This window comes from Ailuropoda melanoleuca, chromosome 6 (genome assembly GCF_002007445.2).
Source record: "Ailuropoda melanoleuca isolate Jingjing chromosome 6, ASM200744v2, whole genome shotgun sequence".
Classification (NCBI taxonomy): domain Eukaryota; kingdom Metazoa; phylum Chordata; class Mammalia; order Carnivora; family Ursidae; genus Ailuropoda; species Ailuropoda melanoleuca.
Window position 1 is genome coordinate 50,842,212 of NC_048223.1, and position 23,909 is coordinate 50,866,120.

Sequence of the window (23,909 nt, forward strand, 5' to 3'; positions counted from 1 at the left end):
TATATATGATATATATATATATATATCATATATATATATATATGAAGTGAAATATATTTTAGAATTACATAACCTTTTACCTTTGTGGAGTTTATAATGACAAGCAAGGTAAGATTCCAGACTACTAGTGCTCAGTATTTTCACCATTAAGGCTCCCTTTTGTAATATTCACTCAAGAACCCCATTATTGAGTGTTCTGTCCTACAAAACGCATTTCTTCAGTAAAAGTTTATTTTCTTATTTCCTTATTTCATAATCAAATAAACATGGAACTCCCAGAGTTTCTGATGTGCAAGAGAAAACTAGTGGAACACAATGAGTTGCTTTGAATCCCAGTCAAATGTTATAAGAAGCCTCTATATTTAGTCAATTTATGATTTACAAATTTTAAACATTAAAACTTTCTAATGGATTCCTGTTCTCTGGAGACCAAAGGAACATCAGATTGGAAACAACTGCCCTAAATGTTTGCAAGAACTATAAAAAACATAATTATAGAAAAAGTCAGGCATGGTCCCATTCTCAGTGCTTAATGGAACTGAGCACACTGGCCTGGGAATCTAAACACCCAAGTTCACCCCTCTGCTTCAGGGCACTTGCCAAAAAACCAAGGACTAACCTTAAGGCCGCACAGTACACTGCTTCAGAACATGGCTACCAGAAAAAGAATTCCTGAATTTGAATCCTAACCACAAAATCACTTAACTCATCAAGGCCATAGGAATCAAACTGTTGATAAGAACAAATCTTCAGAGTAGACAGAGAAAAAGAAGACATATTGCATACTAAGGAACAAATATAAAAATTATCACAGGCTTTGTGTCAAAAAAAAAAAAAAACAATGCAAACCAGAAGACAATGCAATACCTTTAAAGTGCTAAAAGAAAAAGCCAGCATAGAATTCTATATCCAGCAAAACTATCCTTCAAAATGAAGGGGAAATAAAGACATGTTTCTCATTTGAAAAGGTAAATAATAATACCATCTACCTCCTAGTGTTATTATGGGTATTCAATTATTTAATATATTAAAATATTCCAGACAATGCCTGGCAGATAATAAGGATTATGGTTTATATATTAGAAATAAAATTCATATTAAAATAAGCAACTGAGGCTTTTCCAACTATTTCATTTCATCTGATGATATAATAATGGTGATTTAAAATGACATGTTTCCAGGTACCTGGCTCAGTTGGTTAAGTGTCTGCCTTTGGCTCAGGTCACGATCCCAGGGTCCTGGGATCGAGCTCCTTGTTGGGCTCCCTGCTCAGCAGGGAGTCTGCATCTCCCTCTCTCTCTGCCCCTCTCCCCTGCTTGTGCTCTATCTCTTTCTCTAAAATAAAAAAATAAAATCTTTAAAAAAATAAATGACTTATTTCCCAATGAAGAAAAACAGTATGAGATTAATAGACCCCCAGGAAGAAAGAGAGGTAAGTGCAACTGTTTGTTTTATAAGTAGATCATATTCAATAATATGACTCTCTTAGTCAATTTGGGCTGCCACAAAAAAGTACCATAGACTAGGTACTTACAAACAACAGAAACTTGTTTCTCCAGAGCTCTGGAGGCTGGAAGTCTAAGATCAGAGTGCCGGCCTGGTTAGGTTGTGATGAGAGCCCTCTTAGGCGACAGACTGCCTACCAGTCTCATTGTGAGGGACAGGGCAGAACAAGAACCACCCAGCTCTTTGATCTCTGCTTATAAGGACATTAATCCCATTCAAGAGGGCTCTACCCTCCTGACTTAATTCCCTCCCAAAGGTCTACCACCTAACATCAATGCACTGGGGGTTAGGTTTTCAACATATGAATTTTGAAGACACACTAACATTCAGTCCATAACCGTGTCTATTGAACTAGAAGGTAAACTCTCTCACAGTTTGAAGCTATGTCTCAGCATAATGCTTTGTTCTCAGTGATCTAAGAATATCTCATACTCTCAAGCCACTTATAATGCACTTTCGCATATTATAACAAGGTCTTAATTATTTAGTTTTCTCATTCAATCAATGGGTATTGGAACTCTACTCTGTGGCAAGTATTCTAACTGGTGTGGGGATTCAGTGAGAACCCAGACATGACACTTCTCCTCAGGTATTTTGAAGGACAGATTGCAGGAGACAGACTTGTGAACTGGCAGATACAATATCAAAGCCTAACCAGGGCAACATGGGTAAGTGCTGGCTGCCATGGGAGCACCAGGGAGAGACAGCCGACCCAGTATTTAGGCATCAAGGAGGGCTTTTTCAAGGAGATGCACTTCAACGGCATCCTAAACAACAAAAAGAGGGATTTAGTCAGGATTGAGTAGAGGCTCAAGGAATTAAGTTATAAGATGTTGTTATAGGATCTCGGGCAAGTCATTTGATCAGTCTGAGCCTCGCCTTCTCAGCGTCAAAACAGAGCTATTAATACCTTCTTCACCAAGTTGTGATTAGAATTAATGAAATGAAGGAACAGAAAATTGCCTTAAAAACTGTAAAGCCCTGGGGGCACCTGGCTGGCTCAGCTGGTTAAGCGTCTGACTCTTGGTTTCAGCTCAGGTCATAATCTCAGGGACGTAAGATCAAGCCCTTCGTCAAGCTCTGTGCTCAGAGTGGAGTCTGCTTGAGATTCTCTCTCTCCCTTTTCCTCTGTCCCTCCCCCAACTCTCTCTCTTTCTCTCTCTCAAATAAATAAATAAATAAATAAATAAATAAATAAATAAATCTTTAAAAAAAAACCTGTAAAGCCCTGTTTGGGGTTAAAGCACAAATACTGGCAAAAGGTGTTACCCACTGGCCTCTGAGTGGCTTTAGGAAATAAAAGACATTCAGAAAAAGTAGAAAAGTAACATTACATTTCCCACTCATTACGGAAGCCTAAAATGAATCTTGAGCCAGCCATCCCAGCCTGAAATAGGCACTGCACTTCCACCAGCACATACAGCCATTTTTACTCAATCCTAATAACAAAGATTTAGCAACAATGACATACAAAAAACAAGACAGGGCTACTGGCTGAGAAGGACAGAGAATATAAGTTTCAAAACTTGCAGATAAAACCCACAACTGGCAGAGCATTTAATACAGTATAAGCTGATAATGCTTTAACACTTGACTACAAATGAAAGAGAGATGGTTCATTCATTTCTAAACCTATATCCCCGTCCCCTTGCCAAATGCAGCACAGACAGTGTATATTAAATGTTTGTTGAATTGCAACTAATTACTTTCTGGAAGCTTGATGTCCTGCACACACACACAGACACACGGAAACATCCATCACCTAGAAGAGGACTCCTTACAGGAAGCTTTCCTGATGCCCCTTGGCTGCTGGGGCAAAGGCACTCTTTCCTGTTAGACCCCCGACCTCCTCCCCAGGGTGTTTCTGTCATAACCCTTACACGGCCGAAAAAAAACTCTCTTTAGTGAGCTTTCTCCACCCAGTTCTGTGAGCTTCTCACCCAACTATATCTGGATGAATTTTGTTCCTCCAGGACTTAACACAGCACCTGGAATATTACAGACGCTCATTAAATATTTGCTGAGCTATACTAACCCAAAATAGAACTCAGATTGGGGTCTTAAGGAATGGCTGTTTCTCTTTAGAGGGAGGGCTCTGGGGGGAGGCGTGTTCTCCTAAACTAAAATCGAATGGGAAAGCGAGAGACAAAATGAAATGCTTGATACGCACAGACTTAAAAAAACAAAACAGCACAATCTGGAACATAGTAGGTATTAAATAAATATTTGATGAAGATACAGAGAGAAACAATGCTTAGTAATTGTAATTTGGAATGCTTGCAAGAGCCTGGGAAAGCAGTTTCACTGCAATCTGGACATTCTTGCCCAATTAAGTAAAGTCATTATTGTACTTAAAAACTTTTTCAATGAGGATTGCAGTGAAAACGTTTGCTCATTTAGAAGGAAATTTTATTTAGCCAGAAGACTGTTCCATTGCAAAATGGGTGCGGTCGTTCTGCTGGATCACTTCAAAATAATTTTTTAATGTATTCAACATCCATGATGGTAAAGTATTCGAGTTCCTATCATGTAGTAATCAAAGACACTTTTGCCATGAGAAGTAAAAACACCAGCCTCAGCCTATATCCCCTGAAAAACAGGAAGACCAAGAGCCAAACGTGTCAACCCAGTCTCTCCGTGCTTTGTTTATTTTTAGCCCATTTAAGTCACACTGCGCTACAGGGTCGGTCAGAACGGCAGGACGGAACCAGCAAGGGCGAGGTCATGGATCGCCTCTCTCCATCCCTCACCTCGTCTCCATGGCCCTGGGTCACGTGCGCAGGAGGACCACAAAGGGACCAGCGTTCCTGCACCTGCAGCCTCATCACTGATAGGGAGTCCGCTGAGAGCCTAAAAAAAATGTTTTCAAGATAATCTTTTTCCTTCAAAGCCCTGCTACTTACAGCTGGGATCTGAATACCATCACTACAGTTTACCCCCACTGCAAGCAGACAACTGGTTTGTAAAAATAAAGATAATGCCATCTCATATCAGCTGATCTAAGAAATGGATGGTGCCCTTCAGGGCAGCTCAAACACTGAAGAAGAGAATGCCCATGCCCAGCGGTGGCTTCCTTAAGACAATGACACCTTCTTCTATCAACGGTGATCAATAAGCCTAAAGCCATGAAGTGCCATCGAGGATGTCAAAGCAGAACCAGAAGCAACAGGGAGAGAAGATGTGACCCATCGAAGACACAGCCCTACGGAAACCCAATCAGCACTCCATTAGCCATGTTCACAGTCAAAAGATATTAAGGCTTTCATTCTCCCATAGCTTTCAAAAATGACTAAAATTTCCTTTTTATTCCTAAACGACCCAGATACTTTGTTCCTAAAAATTAGATTATTCGAGTATCTCTTCCTGCATATTACTGAGTGTTTTGTTTTTTTTTTAAACCTGGGAAACAGGTTGGAGCCATTGACCAAAATGGTGTAAGATAAACACCACTCAGTTCTTGGGTGGCCTCTCCCCGCTGTGGCCAAGTGGCTCACACCAACTAGAGGGATAACTCAGACAAAACAAAACTCTGCCCTTTAATTACTTGGCATATTCTATTGTGGACGTCACATTCAAAACTTTACAAGAAGCGATCACACCGTTTTCTTACTCAGTTCACCGTTTGGGGTCTTGTTTAGAAGTTTTACACAAGGTTCCAAACTGAAAAGCTCTTCGGTGACTTTACCCTCTTAGGATAAAATCCACATTCCTTACCATGGTCCACAAGGCCGGTGGTGGTAGTAGCCGCAAACTCTAACATGCATCACTGCAAGCACTCTTCTAAGCATTTCCGTATATTAGCTCATTGAATCCTCACAATTACACACAGATGTTTGCTCTCTCATTTTGCAGATGGAACAATAAGGAAAGAGAAAGCAGTGTAACTTGAATCCAGGCTCTCTGGCTCCTCGGTCTCTGCTCTTACTTCTAAGCCCTATGCCTCCCAACACGAGCTAGACCCTCTATACTTCTGGAAACTCACTACATGCCACACTCACTGCCACTCATTATATTCCAGTGACATGGCCCTTCTTTCTGGGCTGCAAATGTGCCTGTGTCTTTCTCCATACTAGTCCTTGGCACACGTCCTTTTTTCTGTCTAAAATGCTCCTCCCACTGTTAAAACCACTGGCTCTTCATCATTCAGGTCCCCGTTTAAATGTCACCTCATGGGAGTTTCATCTTTGACCATCCCATCTAAAATAGACCCTCATCTCTCTTTTATTTTCTGCCATAGCACCTTTATTACCTTCCTAGCATTCATCACCATTTGAAATTTTACTTTTTAAGTTGGTTCCCTGAGTTATTGCTTGCTTTTATTTCTAGACTAAAGGCTACATAGCACTGGGGCCACTGTACTCTCAGTGCCTAGAATAATGACTGGCACAAAGTAGGGACTGGATAAATAACTACTTGCTGAATGAATAAAGGAATAAGTGATATTTTAAAATGCATGCTTTAATTCTGAACACTGGTGGTACCTTCTCAGCCACTCACTGATTGTGCACACATGACGGCCTTGGAACAGAGGTGGTGCATTGCCTGGTAGTGGAAATCAGTGCAGTTGCAGAGCTAATGACTGCTTAGTATGGTGGATGGAGGGTTGTAGGAAGCATGTAGGAAGTATGGAATGGAATAAATAAACATCTGTCACTCCCAGAGTAATTTGCAATCTTAAAAATGATTTTACTTTTTCACAGCCAGTTGTGGACAAATCTCTCCTTAAACATCACCATGTATTCCCATACTACTTCCAAAGTAGCTCAATCCAGAGCCATCGGTAAGTTCTGTTAGAAAGATCACTCTTACCCTGAGCGGGAAACTGCCACCCTGTCACTTGCAATCATTTGTCTTCACTCTTCCTGCTGAAACCATGCAGAATCCGTGAAATACCTTTGCTCCAATACACAAATGACTGTCCTTGTTCAAATACCCAGGATGGAGCACAATACCTCTGGTGGGAATAAAGAGTATGAGAATAGCACATCTGCCTTCAGTGATTCTACTCTTCTTAGGTGGCTACAAGTTTTGTTTTTTTGTTTTTTGTTTTGTTTTTTAATTGAAAGACACAAGGTAAAAATAAAAGAAAATAAGAAAACACTTAAATAATATGATCATGGATTTATGTACCCGAACATCTGGGTTGATCCACAGATCACACATAGACAGTCCCTAAAAGTTCACAAACGCTTCCATGAGATCACTTCTAATTGTGAAATTTAGTTCATGGTTCCTTCAGGGGGAAAGTTTTCCCCTTAATTCCCCATTAAATCTCTTTTTGTTCAGTTCAGTGTTCTGAATTGAGGGTGACCATGCTCCCAGGAGACAAAGGGCAGTGTCTGCAGACACCTGAAGTTGTCCTTACTGGAGTTGGGGACAGGGGACTATTGGCATCTGGTAGAGACTCCAGTGCTGCCCGACATTCTACAATGCACAGGACGGCACCACCTCCCACACCCCCATGACCCCATGCCCCCCACAAGACAGAACATCATCCCACCCAAAATGGCAAGGGCTCCAAGGTCAAACACACTCTCCATCCAGTGATTCTCAGTGGGGGCAGTACTGCCCCCTTGCGGGAACTTTGGGAATTTGTGGGGTGCTTTTCCATCATCATGTCCCGCAACCCACAGAAAAACCACACATTGAAGAATTATTCTACAACCCACGCAACTTTAAAATCTCTCACTGGCCATTCACGCAGAAGAAAAACCCGTATATAATCATCTAAACCTAGAACCTAAATCTCTTTTACATGTGAATGAATTGTTTATTTTTGCATGGTTTTAAATTATATTACATCTACCAGTAATTCAACTATCATGTGAATTAAGGGAAGTGGATACTTCATTTTGCTAGAAACTTCACAGAGAGCTGTTCGCCATTTTAGAAAAACTGAGTCAGTCACTTGACAGAAATACCGTTAGTGGCATTGGGGTGACCAAGACAACACACCAGGACCAAGGTGTGTTTTCAGCTGTTCTATGAAATGATTTTAGGAAGAGGAGCAAGCACTTCCCATCTTAAGTTCTACATACTACACAGTCCTTTTCCTGTAACCATTTCCAACGTGGGCAATACAAGTACCTATTAAACCCCATATTATTTCATTACGCATTATTTTCTCTTGTTTCTTCTCTGGAATATCGTTGGGATACTAGTCCACATACACACACTTATTACGTGTGCAGATGGGTTATATTATCTATGAGTTTCGTTTCAGAAGGGTCTGGGAGCACTAGGAAATGCCTGGCATGAAAAGGAGAGCACTGGATGTACTGGGATTATAACCACTGTTGTTGCCCATCAAAGCCTTCTGGGATCTTGATTCTCTTTTCCAATAAAATTACCAACCCTTAGAGCATCTTGCCCTCTGCAAATCTGATTAAGATGCCACTGATATCCTCACCCAGATAACTGAATAAATATGTTTAATACAAGGCTAATGACTGATGTTGGGCAGTGGAATTCACTTTTCTGTGCTTTTTCCATAGAATTCCGCACCTACCCTTTCAACCACCTTTATACAACTTGGTATGAAAGATAGCCCTCGAAAATTGCCACAAAATAGGGGCCAATCACCTCTTCCAATGGGTGGGACCCTTTGCTCACCTCTCTTCCCACTATTAAAGGCACTTGGATATTTCCAGGAAAGTTTCTATGAAATGAAATGGTCATTTGAATTATTGAGATCATCCAACAATGAGAAGACAAACTTTCTCTAAAAAAATAAATCAATCAGGGGTGCTTGATTGACTCTGTTTGTTACATGTCCAGCTCTTGATTTTGGCTCAGATCATGATCTCATGGGTCATGAGGTCAAGCCTTGCATCAGGCTCTGCACTCAGCATAGAGTCTGCTTGAGATTCTCTCTCTCCCTCTCCCTCTGCCCCTCTCCTCACTCTCTCAGCAAATAAATAAATAAAATCTTTGAAAATCAATCAATCAATCAGATGACAGATGGACAGGAATCAAACAAAACAAAGGCATTTATGACCTTGAGAAGAATGGAGAACAGACACTTCTGTCTGGGTAGCATGAGCGTTCAGATAGAATTTTCTTTCAAAAAGCCCTCAATCAGTCCATATTGAACAGTATATCATTAAATATCCGGTATCATCAAGAAGCCCAAAATCATTCCCAGGAATCTGGAATCTTTGAAGCATCTTAGAGGAAGAGTGTTGGAGAATTAAATATATTCCAATAAAAACATACCCATATTATCATCAATTTTAAAATTATGTTTTCAAATGATACTTGAACTTCTTTTATGACATCATTTATTTTACATAAAACCAAACCACCAATAGGACTAGCTAATTCACACTGTCTCTTGAGCTTTTCTTAAATATTTAAGAGGAAGTTTAAATTCTTAGTGGTAGAAATACAATTCCTATTATAGGACACATTAATGAAAACTCTTTAGTTAGGTTACAAAGTATATGTGTGTGCACTTCAGCTTGCGGTAGAAGTGAGAGAACAATTCGAATTCAACTTTTAAATATATAAAATAATGCCAACTTAAAAACAGTTTTTTTCCAAAACAAAACCCTGTCGTTTTAAAATGTATAATTTTGACTGAAACATTTAGAGCCTTTCTAAATTAGTTTGTATTTTGACATTACTTAGATAAATGTGCCAAAGAAAACTTGTCTTTACTGTAATAAGCGTATTTGCAGTTTATTCCACTTGTTCTTTGTAACCCTAAGAAAACAATTTACCAAAATTATAGAGAAGTAAAGTGTTGAAATGACAGCATAAAAGATTCTGTCCCCCTAAAATTACAGGTAGGAAAACTACAGTCTACAGAAATGAAAATCACCGGTTGCCTCTCATTTTAAGCCCAATTTTGGTTCCCCGTAAATCTTTATAAAACCCATACTGCGAAAACAAGAGAACCATAAACCACCAGAGATCCATGACATTTCCTGGAACCATGAGAGACTAATACTTCCATCTGAACTAAAGGACTATCAATCAACAACTGTGTCTTTTGAAAAATAAGAGAAGGGGCAGGGGGAGGGGAGGGCAGACGGAAATGGCAGGTGACAAGGCCTTTGTGAAACCCCGCATCACTACCTAGCAATGCCCTTCACCCCTCATCTCATCTAAAACCTCTTTTCCACAGGGTTCAGCATACTTCAGAAGTCACAGCTTTATATCCTGGACTTAAAGGAAAATTAAAAAAACAGATGGTATAGTGTACTGGGATGAATATTGCCCCCCAAAACTCATGTCCATCTAGAACCTCTGAACATGACCTTATTTGGAAGTCGGGTCTTGGCAGATGTAATCAAGATGAGGCCATCCTAGGTGAGGTGGTCCCGACCTTCAAAAACTGTTGTCCTTGCGAGAAGAGGGGAATTTGGACACAGACACACACGAAGGGAAGACAGCCATGTGAACAAAGGCAGAGACTGGAGTGACATGCCTGCACACCCAGGAATTCCAAAGATGGCAGCCAACTGCCAGAGGAGCAGAAGGGACTGGAAGCATCCTCCCTTAGCATCTTCAGGGACAGCACCACCCTGCCGACTCTTGAATCCAACTTCCAGTCTCCAAAACTATGAGAGAACAAATTTCTATTGTTTTAAGCCACCCAATTTGTGGTGCTTTGTTACTGTGGCCCATGGAAACCACTACCTATCCTTACAGGCTTTGCCTACAGAGATGTTTCTCCAGATGGTCTGGAAAATGTCCTGGTCCCCAATTTCCCAAGCCTGTGAAGTCAGAATCTGTTGGGATAGAGCCCAGGAGGCTCTTGTAACAATCATGGTGAATGAAGTCAGAAAAAGTGAAGAATAACAATGGGAGCTCACACTTATTGAATGGCTATACAAGGCACTCACGAAACCACTACCATGTGGGTGAGCTCAAGCCTCTCAACAGCCAGATGAGACCTGTAGCCACCGAGGACCCCAAGGCTGGGCTGCACAGGGCATCCAGGCCAGGAAGGCCACAACCTGGCTCTGCATCTCCTGCACACCTCAGACCCCTTCTCAAATCATGCTGAAATAAAGCCTGCAACAGTATTTGTCTAAACTGCCAAGGTCAGATACAGTCCATAGCCGCCTGTAACTTGCACAGAGGCCCTGAGGATACATGAATGGGTAAGTTTCGTGTTGATTTCGGGAGAGGCACACACACAGGGAAGCTCAGGGAAAGCATTTGCACCCTTCAGGCTTCAGGCTTGTGGGTGAAGTTAACTGCTCTGCTACAATGGCTGCAAAGGGTCTCCACCCAGGTCTCCAGCCCTGCAGCTCCACTGCATAGGGAGACTTACCACCACTCAGGAGCACTGAACAATGTCGAGGCAACAAGAACTGCAACACACAAGCCCCTGGGGAAGGAGCTTGGGCTGAGGGAGTTTGACAGCCATCAGTAGCCCCTGGTGTGGGGATGCTCCCTCCCACTGAGCAGGACCTCCACTCTGAGAAGCTCCTGCAGAGCGTCCAGTCTCTCCCAGAGCCCGAGGCAGCTGGTGCACTCACTCTGTGTTCCTGCCTTCTCCTCAGACCTCATGAGCAGTCCCCCGCCCTGGCTCATCCCAACCCACCACCTGTAAGAAACTTACACAAAGGGCCTTCTAGATCAGCAGCGTGCTGCACTGGGCCCCCGTTGCCTTTGATCTACCCGATCATCCAGCTACATTTCATATTTTTCTAAAACCACAGAAACAGCATTGTACCCATCTCCTCTCCACTTGTGTCTTGGTACATAAAAGTCTAGTTTCCCACCTTTGACTCATCACTCATCACTGTGGATCTTTCAGACGGGTTTAAGGAGGGCTGTGATGGCAAATAACAGCCATGGGTGGTAGGATCTCAGCATTGCTACTGACAAGCTTCACGTCTTTGGCAAATCATCATCTTTCTGAACCTCTAGATGTTTGCTTGATTTTCTGCCATGAATGTCTCGTTAATCAAAGGGATGAACAAAATTATCTCCTAAAATCCTTTCTAGGCATGAGGTTCTGGAATTGTTAATACCAGAACTGCAGTTTTTAAAAATCCCTACAACTTTTGAGCCTTGCATTGGCACACACTGGCTAGCAAGTTTATTTAGCAGTCTGCACCCACCTTCTGTTATTCCACAAACAGGTATGGAGTATCTCCTGTCTACAAAGCCTATGGGGAGAAGTATCATTATCCCTATTTTATAGACATGGAAACCAAAGCTCAGAGAGAGAAGTAATTCATTGAAAATCACAAGGCCAGTGTGTGCACGAGGAACCAGAGCTCAATCCCAGGTCCATGACTCCAAAGCCCGCTGTTTTAATTATCATGACATGTCCTGAGGTCATTTCTCTATAAGACTAAGCTAAAATTTCTGGGATTGGCTCTTCCTACTCTCCAAAAAGCACTTCCCTCTATAGCTTCAACCCCATGATTGATTACCCTTAATATGTCTGAATTCTGACCCAAATAAATATTTGCAAAGCCATCTTTCAGTAAATCTAGTCCAATATTGTAACAATGATCAAAAAAAAAAGGAAAGAAAAGAAAACTCTACCAGAGGTGGCCATCCTATAAAAAGAAAGCTCCACTGAGTAGTTCCAATACCATATATGTCCAAATCTTCCCACTAGCCTTTAAAAAAAAAAAAAAAAAGGGTAGCTGAGTGACTTGGAATTTGTTATTTTCCCAAGTGGGGGCAAGTTCCTCAGAATCCTCCAAGTATCCAAAATGCATTTTAATGAAAGAAAAACATATCATTGTAATCCTTAAAGGATTCTCATTATTTAAGAGCAGTATATGCAAATATTTCATTCTTACTTGCAAAATCATTACATTGTAGGAATTCAGGAATTTTCTTCAACTTTAGAGAAGAAAAAAAATATCAAGCCAAAAGCACAATATGGACTTTATAAATCTGAAATGTAAACATTACTTCAAAAACAGTGTCCTCATGACTGCAGCTCAAGTATCAAAAAGAAATCAGTAAGGACCTTGCACATGTGACTGCTACGGTCGTATGTCTGATTTTTAAAACTTATTTCTTTAATGTAGAAAATTAACTTTGTCAATGCCACAAGCATGCCTCTTATTTTTACTAGAAAGGACTAGGACTCATTTATCTGACATAGAAAGCTGACGCATACTCACATAAACTAAAAACGTCACACTGAAAATTAGCAACTTTTTTTGACCTAGCACTGTCACTTTTTCGAATCCATCCCTTACATACATAAAATACAGTTGAGAAAATGTGTACGAGAATATCAGAGGCAGCGTTTATTATGCTTGCAACCAGACAAAACCAATAACCATCTGTATCAATAAGGGGAGTACAGGGATACTATGTAACAGTGCAGGGCCATTAAAAAAACCAATATGGACTCATCTGGAAAGAACCCTGGGAGCTATTAGCAAACAAACAAAACAAAAGCATCAGTTTACTGAGGAATATTATGGAATAATTCCACTTCAGTTAGAAAAACAAGCAAGAAACAGCAAAACTCCAAATAGGCAGGAAAGTTCTTTCTATATAAAGGTTTGCATAAACATACAGAAAGGCTAAGGGTGGCTGCCTGTGGGCAGAGGACAAGTGGGAAACGTGGGGTGGGGAGGGGTGGATAGTAAATGTTGTCTTTTACTGTCTGACAACCAGCAAGCATTACTTTGGCAATTAAAACAATCAAGGATGGGCGCCTGGGTGGCTCAGTTGGTTAATGTCTACCTCAAGCTCAGGTCATGATCCCGGGGTCCTGGGACTGACCCCTTCCCTCCCCCATCAGGCTCCCTGCTCAGTGAGGCAGTCTGCTTCTCCCTCTCCCTGAGCCCCCACCCCCGCCCTCCTGTGCACTCTCACTGTCTGGCTCTCTCTCAAATAAATAAATAAAATCTTAGGAAAAAAAAAAACAATCAAGGAAGTAGACACACCCTCAGAAAAGATGAAAGTCAGCAAATCTGAGATGTGGTGCATGTTCTGAAGTATCAAAAAGCATCTCCGGATTTGAACATGGTGAGTATGAACATGGTGGGAAAGAAAGAAACTTGTTCTCTGATTGCTCTAATCTCAAAAGCCCAGCAAGCCCACAGCAGGTCTCCACTACTGTGGGCATCCCTGTGATGCCCTGAGCCAGATGCTGAGGCTGGATGACCGGCAATTCAAGGCAGGATAGGTCACACCCTGCCTCTCTACATGGGGATTTGTCTTGCCTTGATAACCAACCAGGAAGATCAGAGAACGCGAAACGTAACACTACTTACCTCCTGCTTCTCCATGTCTGATGGTGACTAGCTTTGCTGTTTTGGTCCTTACACATAACAGAGAGAATACCCTACATTCCATCTATCCTTCATCCTGTCTCAGGGTCCTACACTACGTAACATTTTCTTCCGTTGACTAGAACAAATATAAATTCTTGCCCCAAAGAGCATGTTTCACATGCTGACAGCTTCAAATAAATACACCACAGATGTTCAAATCACGTCTCACAAAGGCAATTTGTTGTCAAGTAGGAGATCAGTATGTGCACTGGTTTAAATTTTCTCTATTTCCCATCTTGCAAGCTTACGTAAGTACAACCTAACACGCTATCTGAGCAAAGGAACCAATTAAAGAGGTCAAGTCATCGCACTAATTCAAAACTGACTTCTTTTGACCCAAAATACAACTGCATGTTGGCACTGACCCGTGGTCACTGAGGCAGACCAAAATAAGTACATTCCTCCTCAGCGTGAGATCACAAAGGATGCCATCAGCAAGACTACTTCCCTTCCAGTCCCCTGGGGGTCTTCACAGAACAGGGGTCACAGACTGAACGGAACAGCGTTTTACAGGAAGTCTGAACGGCACTTTCCAAGAGATTATTGATTCAAAAACGTCCAGTCCATTAGCTGTGACCCACCATTTATCCCTTTGGGGTAGGTCAGGCTACACTAGTTCCTTTATACCCTAAAATTGTTGAAAGGCAGTTTACATTTAGGGCATCCCAGCGGGGGGAAAAATCACATCGTTTCGCTCTTGCAAATATTCAGATATGTATAAATAATCATTAACTGGATTATTCAAATGTTTTTCTAAGAAGGACCTTACCCTGCAAGGGGCCATATTAAGATTTACTTAATTATATTCTAGAATCACAAAAGTACCCAGAAGATCAAACAACCTTTAAAAAATTAGAAGTACCCAGAAGATCAAACAACCTTCTAAAAAATAAGAAGCTACTAGAAGTTTCATCTAACAGCTGCTCTAACTTTTTCTTATGCTAATTGTCTTTTAGTTCTTTTGGGGGGGGCGGAGAGAAGGGAGTAGAAAATCTCAATTCTGTCTCCTCACACATATATTTCTTACCACTATTAATTTTCCGTTATTTCTCTTGGTGGTCTTCTCTCAGGCAAATCGGAGCCCAGAGGTCTCAAAGGGGTTTTAGGAATTTCCCTCAGACCAATATTAGTGTTCAAAGACCTCTCCCTGCCAGGCCCACTATTTGCCTCCCTTTTGTTAAAGGCAAACACTACAAAAGAACACGGGCGCTTTGGCTTTTTCAATACATTCCCCAAAATCACTAATTGGGAAATGATAACACTACATTCATTCAATGGTAACATTTTCCAAACACTTGAATGCTGACATTAAGAAAGTTGTTTGGGAATATGCTTTCAACGCCAACCAAAAGCGTTTCCCAACAGCTAGACGTCCAACTGCCTAAATATTATACTTCTGCTGCCATCTTGTGGTCAATCTTGAAATCTCACCCTCTCGCCCTTCCCTCTCCCTGCAAGGCTTTCTCTCCTGATCTTTTGGAGGCACCTACACCCAGATCCTAAGGATTCCGATTCTTAAGTAGACGGGGGTACAGTCTGCATTATGCCCTGAAGGAAGACTGCACTAATGCTAATTCCTCCTGCTGCCTATACATTCTCTCCTTTCTCCTTGTATTTTTCTCATTTTTCCACTGGCATTCTCTTCACAGTAACAGCTTTCAAAAAGGTTTTCTCCTCGTTTAAATTAATCTAGTTTCCTACAAGTCAATGAAATACAGAAACAGAGGAAAACACATTTGTCTTTGTTTTAAAGATTTACCCTTCCAAACTGTTTCCAAATTGCATTTTTACAAAGAAAGAAAGAAAGAATCATTGTAGTCTTTCCGGCTACAAAATGCCACACTGACACCCTCCAAAATGCCACACGGCCACAGATGCCACCGCGGAGTCTCCGGATCCAAGGAGGAGCCCTGGGGGGAGTGGAGAGGCCACACTGCACTGGAGACACTGCAGGACAGAGACCCCCAGGGCCCCGGGGGCGGGTGGGGACTGGGGCCCAGCATCCTTCAGTCTTTCCCAGCTGTCCTGGTCACCTGTGGGCCCTGCTGTGGAACGGCAAAGAAAGTCACAGATCTGGGGGAAAATCCAATGTTTTTCTGATGATATATTGGAGTAAATAATTCTTAACCACACTGCTCTGTCATCAGAGCAAGAGTATATTTTATAGAATAGAATATAATATAGCTCTATGTCCCCCCTCTAACCCTTGTGGAGAAACTGAGTCACCAAAGATGAGCACCCAGGTAGCTCAGGTAGCTAGAATCTTCCAAACCTAGGGTAAGGGTGAGTAAGGAAATAAGCATGAGAACAATCTGTTTCATTCCTGTTGAAAATGACTTCAAGGGGCGCCTGGGTGGCTCAGTCAGTGCAGTGTCTGCCTTCGGCTCAGGTCATGACCCCAGGTTCCTGCGATCAAGTCCCAAGTTGGGCTCCCTGCTCAGTGGAGAGTCTGCTTCTCCCTCTGCCCCTCACCCCTGCTCCTGCACTCTCTCTCTCTCTCAAATAAATAAATAAAATCTTTAAAAAAAAAAGAAAAGAACTTTAAAGCGATCTTTCCCCATCCTCTTCCGTATACCCATCTATACACCATCAATATGTTTAGACTTTTTTCTTAAAACTTAGCTTTAACATAAGCAGTCATAGCTTTGATGTGTTTGTTACATGTTTTCCTCGCTTTGTGAAATTCCTAATTGTTCACATACAATAAACTCCCTTGTGTACTGCCCAGAAGCCTTCCTTGGTGCCGCCAAGAACACGGACATCACACTTGGGGACACGTTGCTCTGCAGTGGACGTGCTAAGTAGAGTGGAGTAAGTCTAACAACTGTTGTTTATAAGTAAGTAGCTTTGAGGTTCACGGGGTCAAGATTTTGACTTTTTAGAGGCATGGTTCAGATCAGAAGTTCTCAGACATTTTTTCTGCAGTGACTCACGAGACGGGTGACGTTCCCAAGTGCAACACTCTCCTGTGAACAGACGTGACCGCTTGTGGATTCTGTGCAACTTCCTGCCATACATTTGCAATCCCTCCAGTCCAGAAAGCCCACCAGAATGCTAGAAAAAGGCTCTCCCCAGAGATGTCTGCGAACGCTCTTATTTCCTAAGACACAAGTAATTCACCAGTTTTGACTTTTAAGTAATCACTGACTCATTTTGACCTCCAAGTAATCAAATGCACAGCCCTGGGTGTCGGAACCCCCCAGCTGGAAGCTGCCTGAGGAAGACAAAGGATGCTGTCTTGACTACTTCAGACAGACCAACTACTTGGTCTTGTTCTCTGCCAGGAGACTGGACTGAATAGGGACTGGTTTTATTCTCTAGAAGGTTCACACCTTAATGTATAAAAGAATTTTCTATGTTGAGGATTTGGGGCATCTGTAGCCAAGTTCCTCCGTGGCAATGTGATGTACGAAATTAGCATTCTCTATACCACATGGGCAATGGGAGGCATCGAGAAAAATATTAACATTTACCCAAAGGCTTTAGATTTGCCCCTCAGACAATAATAGTAGCATATAGTTGAATAAACAGACCTACAAATATTTGTAAGCAGCAAACATAGAAGTATTTTGAGGATCCCTGTAAGGTTTATTAACAGCATTACTGCAGTGTTTGAGGTCAGAGTGCTCAAATAAAGACACATTCGAGGATTAAAACACATTTCGAAGCCCTGTCTAATTTGGACCAGAAAGGAAGAACAGTTTGAATTAGCAACAAATCTGAGCGAATATGTTAAGAACTATAGCTGGATACTCTTTATCATAGCGCAAAATTTCAACCAACAAGGTAATTCCTATAGGTGTCTTATTGGATTAGCTTAATATAGATAAACACTCAGAAGAAACCAGTACATCCGGGTTATCGCCTTACAGGCCAAAGTGCTATCAATGTGTTTATACGCACAACAGAATCAACTCAAATCAACTCCTGGTATCAATATAGTAACCTTTTGGGATTAAGTTCCACAAATAAAAACAGATAAAACGCAGCTAACACAATCAATTCACTGGACAGGACAAACTACAGATAGTATTTTAAAACTTTGTAGTCCACGCAAACTTTATATCGCTTGAATTTAAAACTACACTATTTCCCCAGGTAGCATGGGTTTCTAGTACATTCATATATAGCAAACAATATGGACTAAAAGTCACATGATGCACAACGAAGTCTGCGATCCTCCAGTAATGTTTAGTGAGGAGTAAGGTTGAGAGTTTTTAAAAAGGGATTTGTTGTTTAAGAACACTACGTAAAATAAGGAGACTACGGCCACCATCCATCTTCACATAATAAAACAAGTCTATTTCAAAGATACACAGTTTCTGGAAATACCCATTTTTTATAGAGCCAATATTTTAAAGCGTTTTATATTTCAATATGAACAACAGATATTTTTTTAAACTTTAGAAAATTCAAATTGCATAATACCTGAATCATTTGAAGTTATGATAGATTTTTCAAAGTTTAGAGTAGCATTTTGAGCAAGAAGTCTGTGCTATGTTTGCTGTTTTATGATTTTTGCAAATGAAACCGATCTGGCAGGAGTTACAGATGTTAAGGTGGAACAGAGAGACACGGGGACCCAAAGAGAGAGAGACAACACAGGCAGACCCAAGAACAAAGGACAGGAGGTGAAAAATCATCAGTGGGTGAAAGGAGGAGGTCCACTTCCACAAGGAGCAACAAAGCCTGGTTCTCGGAGCCGGTTCTGGGAAGCAGTCTTGGGCTGCGTGCCCAGGACCAAGAGCAAGCATCTGACAAACTGTGAGGTGCCACGATCTATTTTATCATAACAGCCCAAGAAGTACATCTTCAGTTCCACAAGAAACTGATTTGGGCCAACCTAGAGGAATTTTAGAGTAAGAACTTCTATAAGTATAAAAGGCATAAAATGAACCAAGTGGCAATCTGTGTGTGTGTGTGTGTGTGTGTATGGGTACACACATAGACACGCACATAGACACACATACACGTAACCATACACAAATAGCCTTTGCTCTTCAGGGACCCAACAGCGTGGCAACAACAAGGGAAGACTCAAGGTCAGGACTCCTTTTTGACAATTCCCAAACTTGAGAGCTTTCACTTTTGTGAAACAGGATATGCTATCCCTGGTTTATCTCCAAGCTCACAGTAACGTCCAAGAGCTACAAGAACCCGAGATAAGACAGGGTCCTGAACTCTGATAAGCCCATTCTCAATGGCAAATGAAAATAAGTATCCATGCTCTGAGCAGCTATGAAATCACCTGAAAATCCGATCAAGAGAAAGGGTTTCAATGCACTCTCGACCTCCACTACACTGGAAGGAGAGAGGGCACTTAGGAAAAGAGGAAGAAGATAGGACATCGTTTGTTTTTTCAGGTCTGTTAGAAATAGTCTCATGAGGGTCGGTCCAATTTCTAATGAATACGTGATTAAATGTGAACTTTCAACCTACACGTAGATCAATGATTCAAATGGAGCAAGAATTCCTGGTACATTACAAATACATCTGGAAAATGTACATGATTCCGGACCCTGAGCCGGTCTCGAAGCCAAGTGAATGGGTCTTACATAAGAAACACAGACAGATGATAAGCTGAAGAAATCAATTCACCAAGTCTGGTGCTGATGCAAAATTAAGAAACCTGAACTACCTTTCGGGTCCCATTTCTAAGATCCTTTAAAAGGCACTTCAGGGACAGTTTGCTCCGTTTTCTCATCACTGAAAGCAGGGTACAACTTTGACCAAAAGGAGGTGTGAAGTGCTCACGCTCTGTCCTCTCCCAATGACACTTGGTGAGAACACAGGATGTTGACAAGCCACCTTGCATAAAACCCTCCCCTGCCCTCCTCAGCCTGACTCCCCTTAAATTCTTGTCATAAATATTACTCATTTGAGCAAACTATTAAATGAATGTCCTCTCCCAGAAGCTGTTAAACTATTACTATGTGAATCTGGAAAGGATAACCAGTTAACATATTGATATATTATCACTTAGTAATAGATTCCTTTCAATGGGAGGATTGGTAGAGACGAAGGGATTAGCATGAGCAGTCTGCAAGGCAAAAGGCAAAGGGTATAAGGAATGGTGTCCAAAGGAGGCAACCAAGATCACTGTCACAACCATACAATTCATCAGCCCCGCCTATGCCATGAGAAGGGTGGGAAGGAAGCAAAGGGAAAGACTGGTATATGACAGTCTCAAGAGCAGGACTGCCTGAGAAAATCCCAGCCAGGTGAGCACATCCAAGTGTGTGTGCTGGGTACGAGAGCTCGTTGGCCACTTCTCAGGAGGTCTGCTGAGTGACGGCTCTAACACTCTTTTAACGAAAATCCTATTCTAATTTAGGTTCGTTGATTTCTATTTGAAGGGACTCACCCGTTACTAAGATGGAACTTGCCCAATTCCAAGGTGAGAGAGTGTTGCAGCTTAGAACTTGGGCTCTGGAAACTTCAAGATTTGGGTTTGAAACTTGTGTCTCACATTTCCTAGCTGTGAGATCTCAGGCAAATGACTTCTTCAGGACTGATTCTTCAGTTCACTCTCTTTATTACCCTTGCTATTTTAAAGTACTGTGGATTTTCTCTACGAACACTTAATAGGCGGGGCCCAGAATTCAGCTGGTACTTACTCACTTCATTGAAGTTGCTTATGTCAAAATTAGGCCAGATCCCTTGATTTAGTCTGAAGGTTAAACCAGACCCGAATTGAATGAGAGATGAAAAAAGCAAAATGAGCTTTCTGGGGCACCCATCCCAAAGCATCCACGTCCCAGTGGAGGGAAGTTCAAGTTCCAAATGATGAATTTACATCCTCAAAAATCAAGGGATTTGTGACAAGAATAGCTCAAATGTCTTTGGAATACAAGCTACTGTCCCCGTTACACATGAATATTGATTCCAGCCTGAGCTTAAGTTACTTCAAAAACAACAACAACAACTGTTTGCAGTCCTCTGAGCCAAACGGGCAGCCAAAATAAGGAGGTGTGTGTGTAAAATTGTCAAGGAGAGAATTCAGGATATTAGGTAATTCTATATACTTGCAGGGAATTGAGAGTTCACAGAAAACGATGTGAACACTTGGACCTAACTAGCAGAAAATGATACATAAATTCAAAATATCATCATCGTCATCCAAAATACCCTACAGTTTTCCAAGATAATCACTTGATCCCTACTGCGCATTTCTATGGGGTCTGAAAATGAGGACTGCAGTAAGCCGGACATTTTCTTTTTGAACATGATTATCACATTGTACACTTGATACTTAGGCTGAGCGCTCAGATCTTCCCTTTCCCTTGTATAATTTTCATCTAAGCATTCCTTGGATACTTAGATCATTCTTAATGGAGATTGTGCCATAGACCCTCTGTGGACACATGGAAGTCTGGCTAATTGGACTGACTTGATTACAACAGTGAATTCTCCCATTTCCTTCCACTGCAATAAATGCTTAAGATATTTTTGCCACCTATTATGTAAATATTTTAGATTGCCATAATTTTCTAAAACAGGGCTTGGAGGAAAAGCTCTTTTATCATTCTGCCCACCAGACTCCTGTACTTTCAATGTACGTGTCTTGTTCGTATAAAAACCGCATGTCCCAGTAAAGTTCGAAATGAACTCATGAATAGCTATCACTCAAATTCTCTAGCAACTGCAAATGAGCGTTAGCTTTTCAGTAAAGCAGTCTCTTAGGCCCCAGCAAGCCCATGAGGATGGCACAGCTTTCCACAAAGGGTGCGTGAGGTGACGGAATGTCTCAACCCCAAATCTAAGTATCTGAAAAGCAAAAAATACACTTTATCTTGAGAGCCTCTCGTTTGCTGTAAAAGGTTAGATCTGAGAAATACTTTTTAAAGGATATCCTTTCCTGACCAGAATGAAGTGTCCGACCAATAATTAAGTTGCTATCATCTCTTTAAGTGCTAGGATGAGTACCTGATTCCAATGGTTACTCTCCCCATTTATTATACCAGTCAAAATCCTTTAATGAGTCAGCCTGCCGAAAATACACTCCAGGCTCCCATTTGAAAGTCTAAAAAACTAAGTGCTGAGTGGGGAAAAGTTTACCCTCCATCCCAGCGTAAATCAGAGCACAGAGGAAGCAGGAAAGGGCTCCAGCGACTTGCTTTAGACCCAGACACGCGCTGACCTCCACTGCGCATGATCCACGACGAGGCCGAAGGCTCCTACCCCTAATACCACGGCGCAGGGGGCGGGGGTGGTCGGAAAGGGAGGACGATGAGTGCGAAGCAAAGACCAGCCATTTCCTCCCGGTGCATACAAACCCTCCTCTTTTTCCTAGAGAGATGTGCTCGTTAAGGAGAATAAAAGCGCCTCTGAGCGAGCTCCCGCGGGAGAGTGGACGCGAGGTGGGGAGAGTTTCCTCCCGGGCCCTTGCAGAGCCTGGTGGAACCGCCCATGTGCTGCCGAGGGGCGCTGGTTCCTCGGTAGGGGCACAGCCCAGACACAGGGATCTGAAATTCCAAAAATGCGATAAAGCCCCGGCCGGCCCGTCGGCCCGGGAGGCGAGCAGCTGCCGGGTGACCGCTGATGAAGTGGCTCTCAAGGAGGTGGGCAGATTGATTCCAGCTGCTGAGCGAGGGGCAGGGCAGCGGCCGCGGAATGCGCAGCCCGGCGGAGCCGAGCCTCAGCCCGGCCCCGGGCAGCCGCCCCCCACCAAGGGCAAGGCCAGATAGGAGCGGCGGCTGCAGCCTTGGCCTGGCAGCAGGAAGAATGCCATCGTTCCACCGGGTAGGGGCTTTCAGGGCAGGCTACGCCAAAAGGTGCCGTGTGGACAGTGTCACTGTGTAGGTGGAGTGTCCCTCGGGAATCTGAAAACTGCCCCCTTAGACGTCGGTTCAGAACGGGCCCCACGTTTCAGAGGCGAATCCTTTCTGGCTGGTTCCTGTTTTTCTTCCCGGCCCACTCCCAGCTCCTGGCCCTCTTCTAACAGCTCCTCACCCCTCCCTACCCAGCCTCCTGTGCTCCCCTCCCCCACCACGCAGGAACACTAATCAATGCACAGGAGAGACAGACAAGGAAGGGGTGCAGAGGCAGAGTGGGGGGCCCTGACAGCGGCCTGGGTGGACACTGGACAAGAACACATGCCCTTTGGAAGTGCTGGCCTCCAAGTCAGAGAGCTAAGGGGGAGGGACTCATTTGAGGGGTCCCCTGAGAGCCCCAAACTCAGACACCAAGTGATCTAAGTAGAAGAGGGAAGGGGTAAGAGGTAGGCGGGCATGAAGGCACGCCTAATGGAATATTCAATATCCTGCGAAATGCACTTTGGGCCGTGCGCTTCCAGAGACTAAAAGCCAGTAATGGGCTCTGGAGTCTGCACTTCCTCTCCCTAATGTCCAGAGGCGCTTTAATGCTGCAGCCAATCGATCAGCCTTCTCCGGTGAAGGCGGCGAGGGGAGTGCAAGAGCTTCCTACTTGCGGCCAAAGTCGCCCGGCCTCCTCTGCACACCAGCACCGCGCGACACACAACTTTGAAGGGGCAGGACTGGGCTCTTAAAGTGTCCGGGAGAGGAAAGAAAGGAGCCCGGAGGCCCCCAGAGAAACAGCCCCCCTTTCTCTTCACCCCAACTTTTCCGCGGAAAAGTTTCCGCGGGAAGACAACAAGGAGGCAGCCTTATCCACCCGGGGGCACGGCTGGCGGGTCGCACCAAACCTGCTCCAGGTACAAGGTCACCGAGCCGCCTCCAAGCCCAGGGCAGCCCCAGGTGTGGCCCTTGTGGAAGGGACACAAACGGGGCACACGAACGACCAGAAAGTGGGGTTTCTTTGCAATTTCTTGCTGACATCACGGCTGCCTGGAAAGTGATCCTGTGAATAAACTTCTCCCGGTCTCCCCACCCCTGAGTCCGGATCCCGGCAGCGGAGACGCGCCCCCGTCCCGCCTCCCCACGCCCCTGCAGCGTCCCCGCAGGACTCCGGCGCTGGGCAAGTCCAGTCCCTCGGCCCAAGACGACCCCGTCCGGCCTCCGCCGCCCCTCCCCCGGGACGCTGGCACGGCCCCACCACGCACGCCCCGCGGCCTGCGTCTGGGGTCGCCTCGGGGAGCTCCGCGGCCCCGGGACGCGCGCGGCTCTGTCCCGGCGAGGCCGTCCCCGCCGCGCGGGGCGGAGGGAAAGCGGC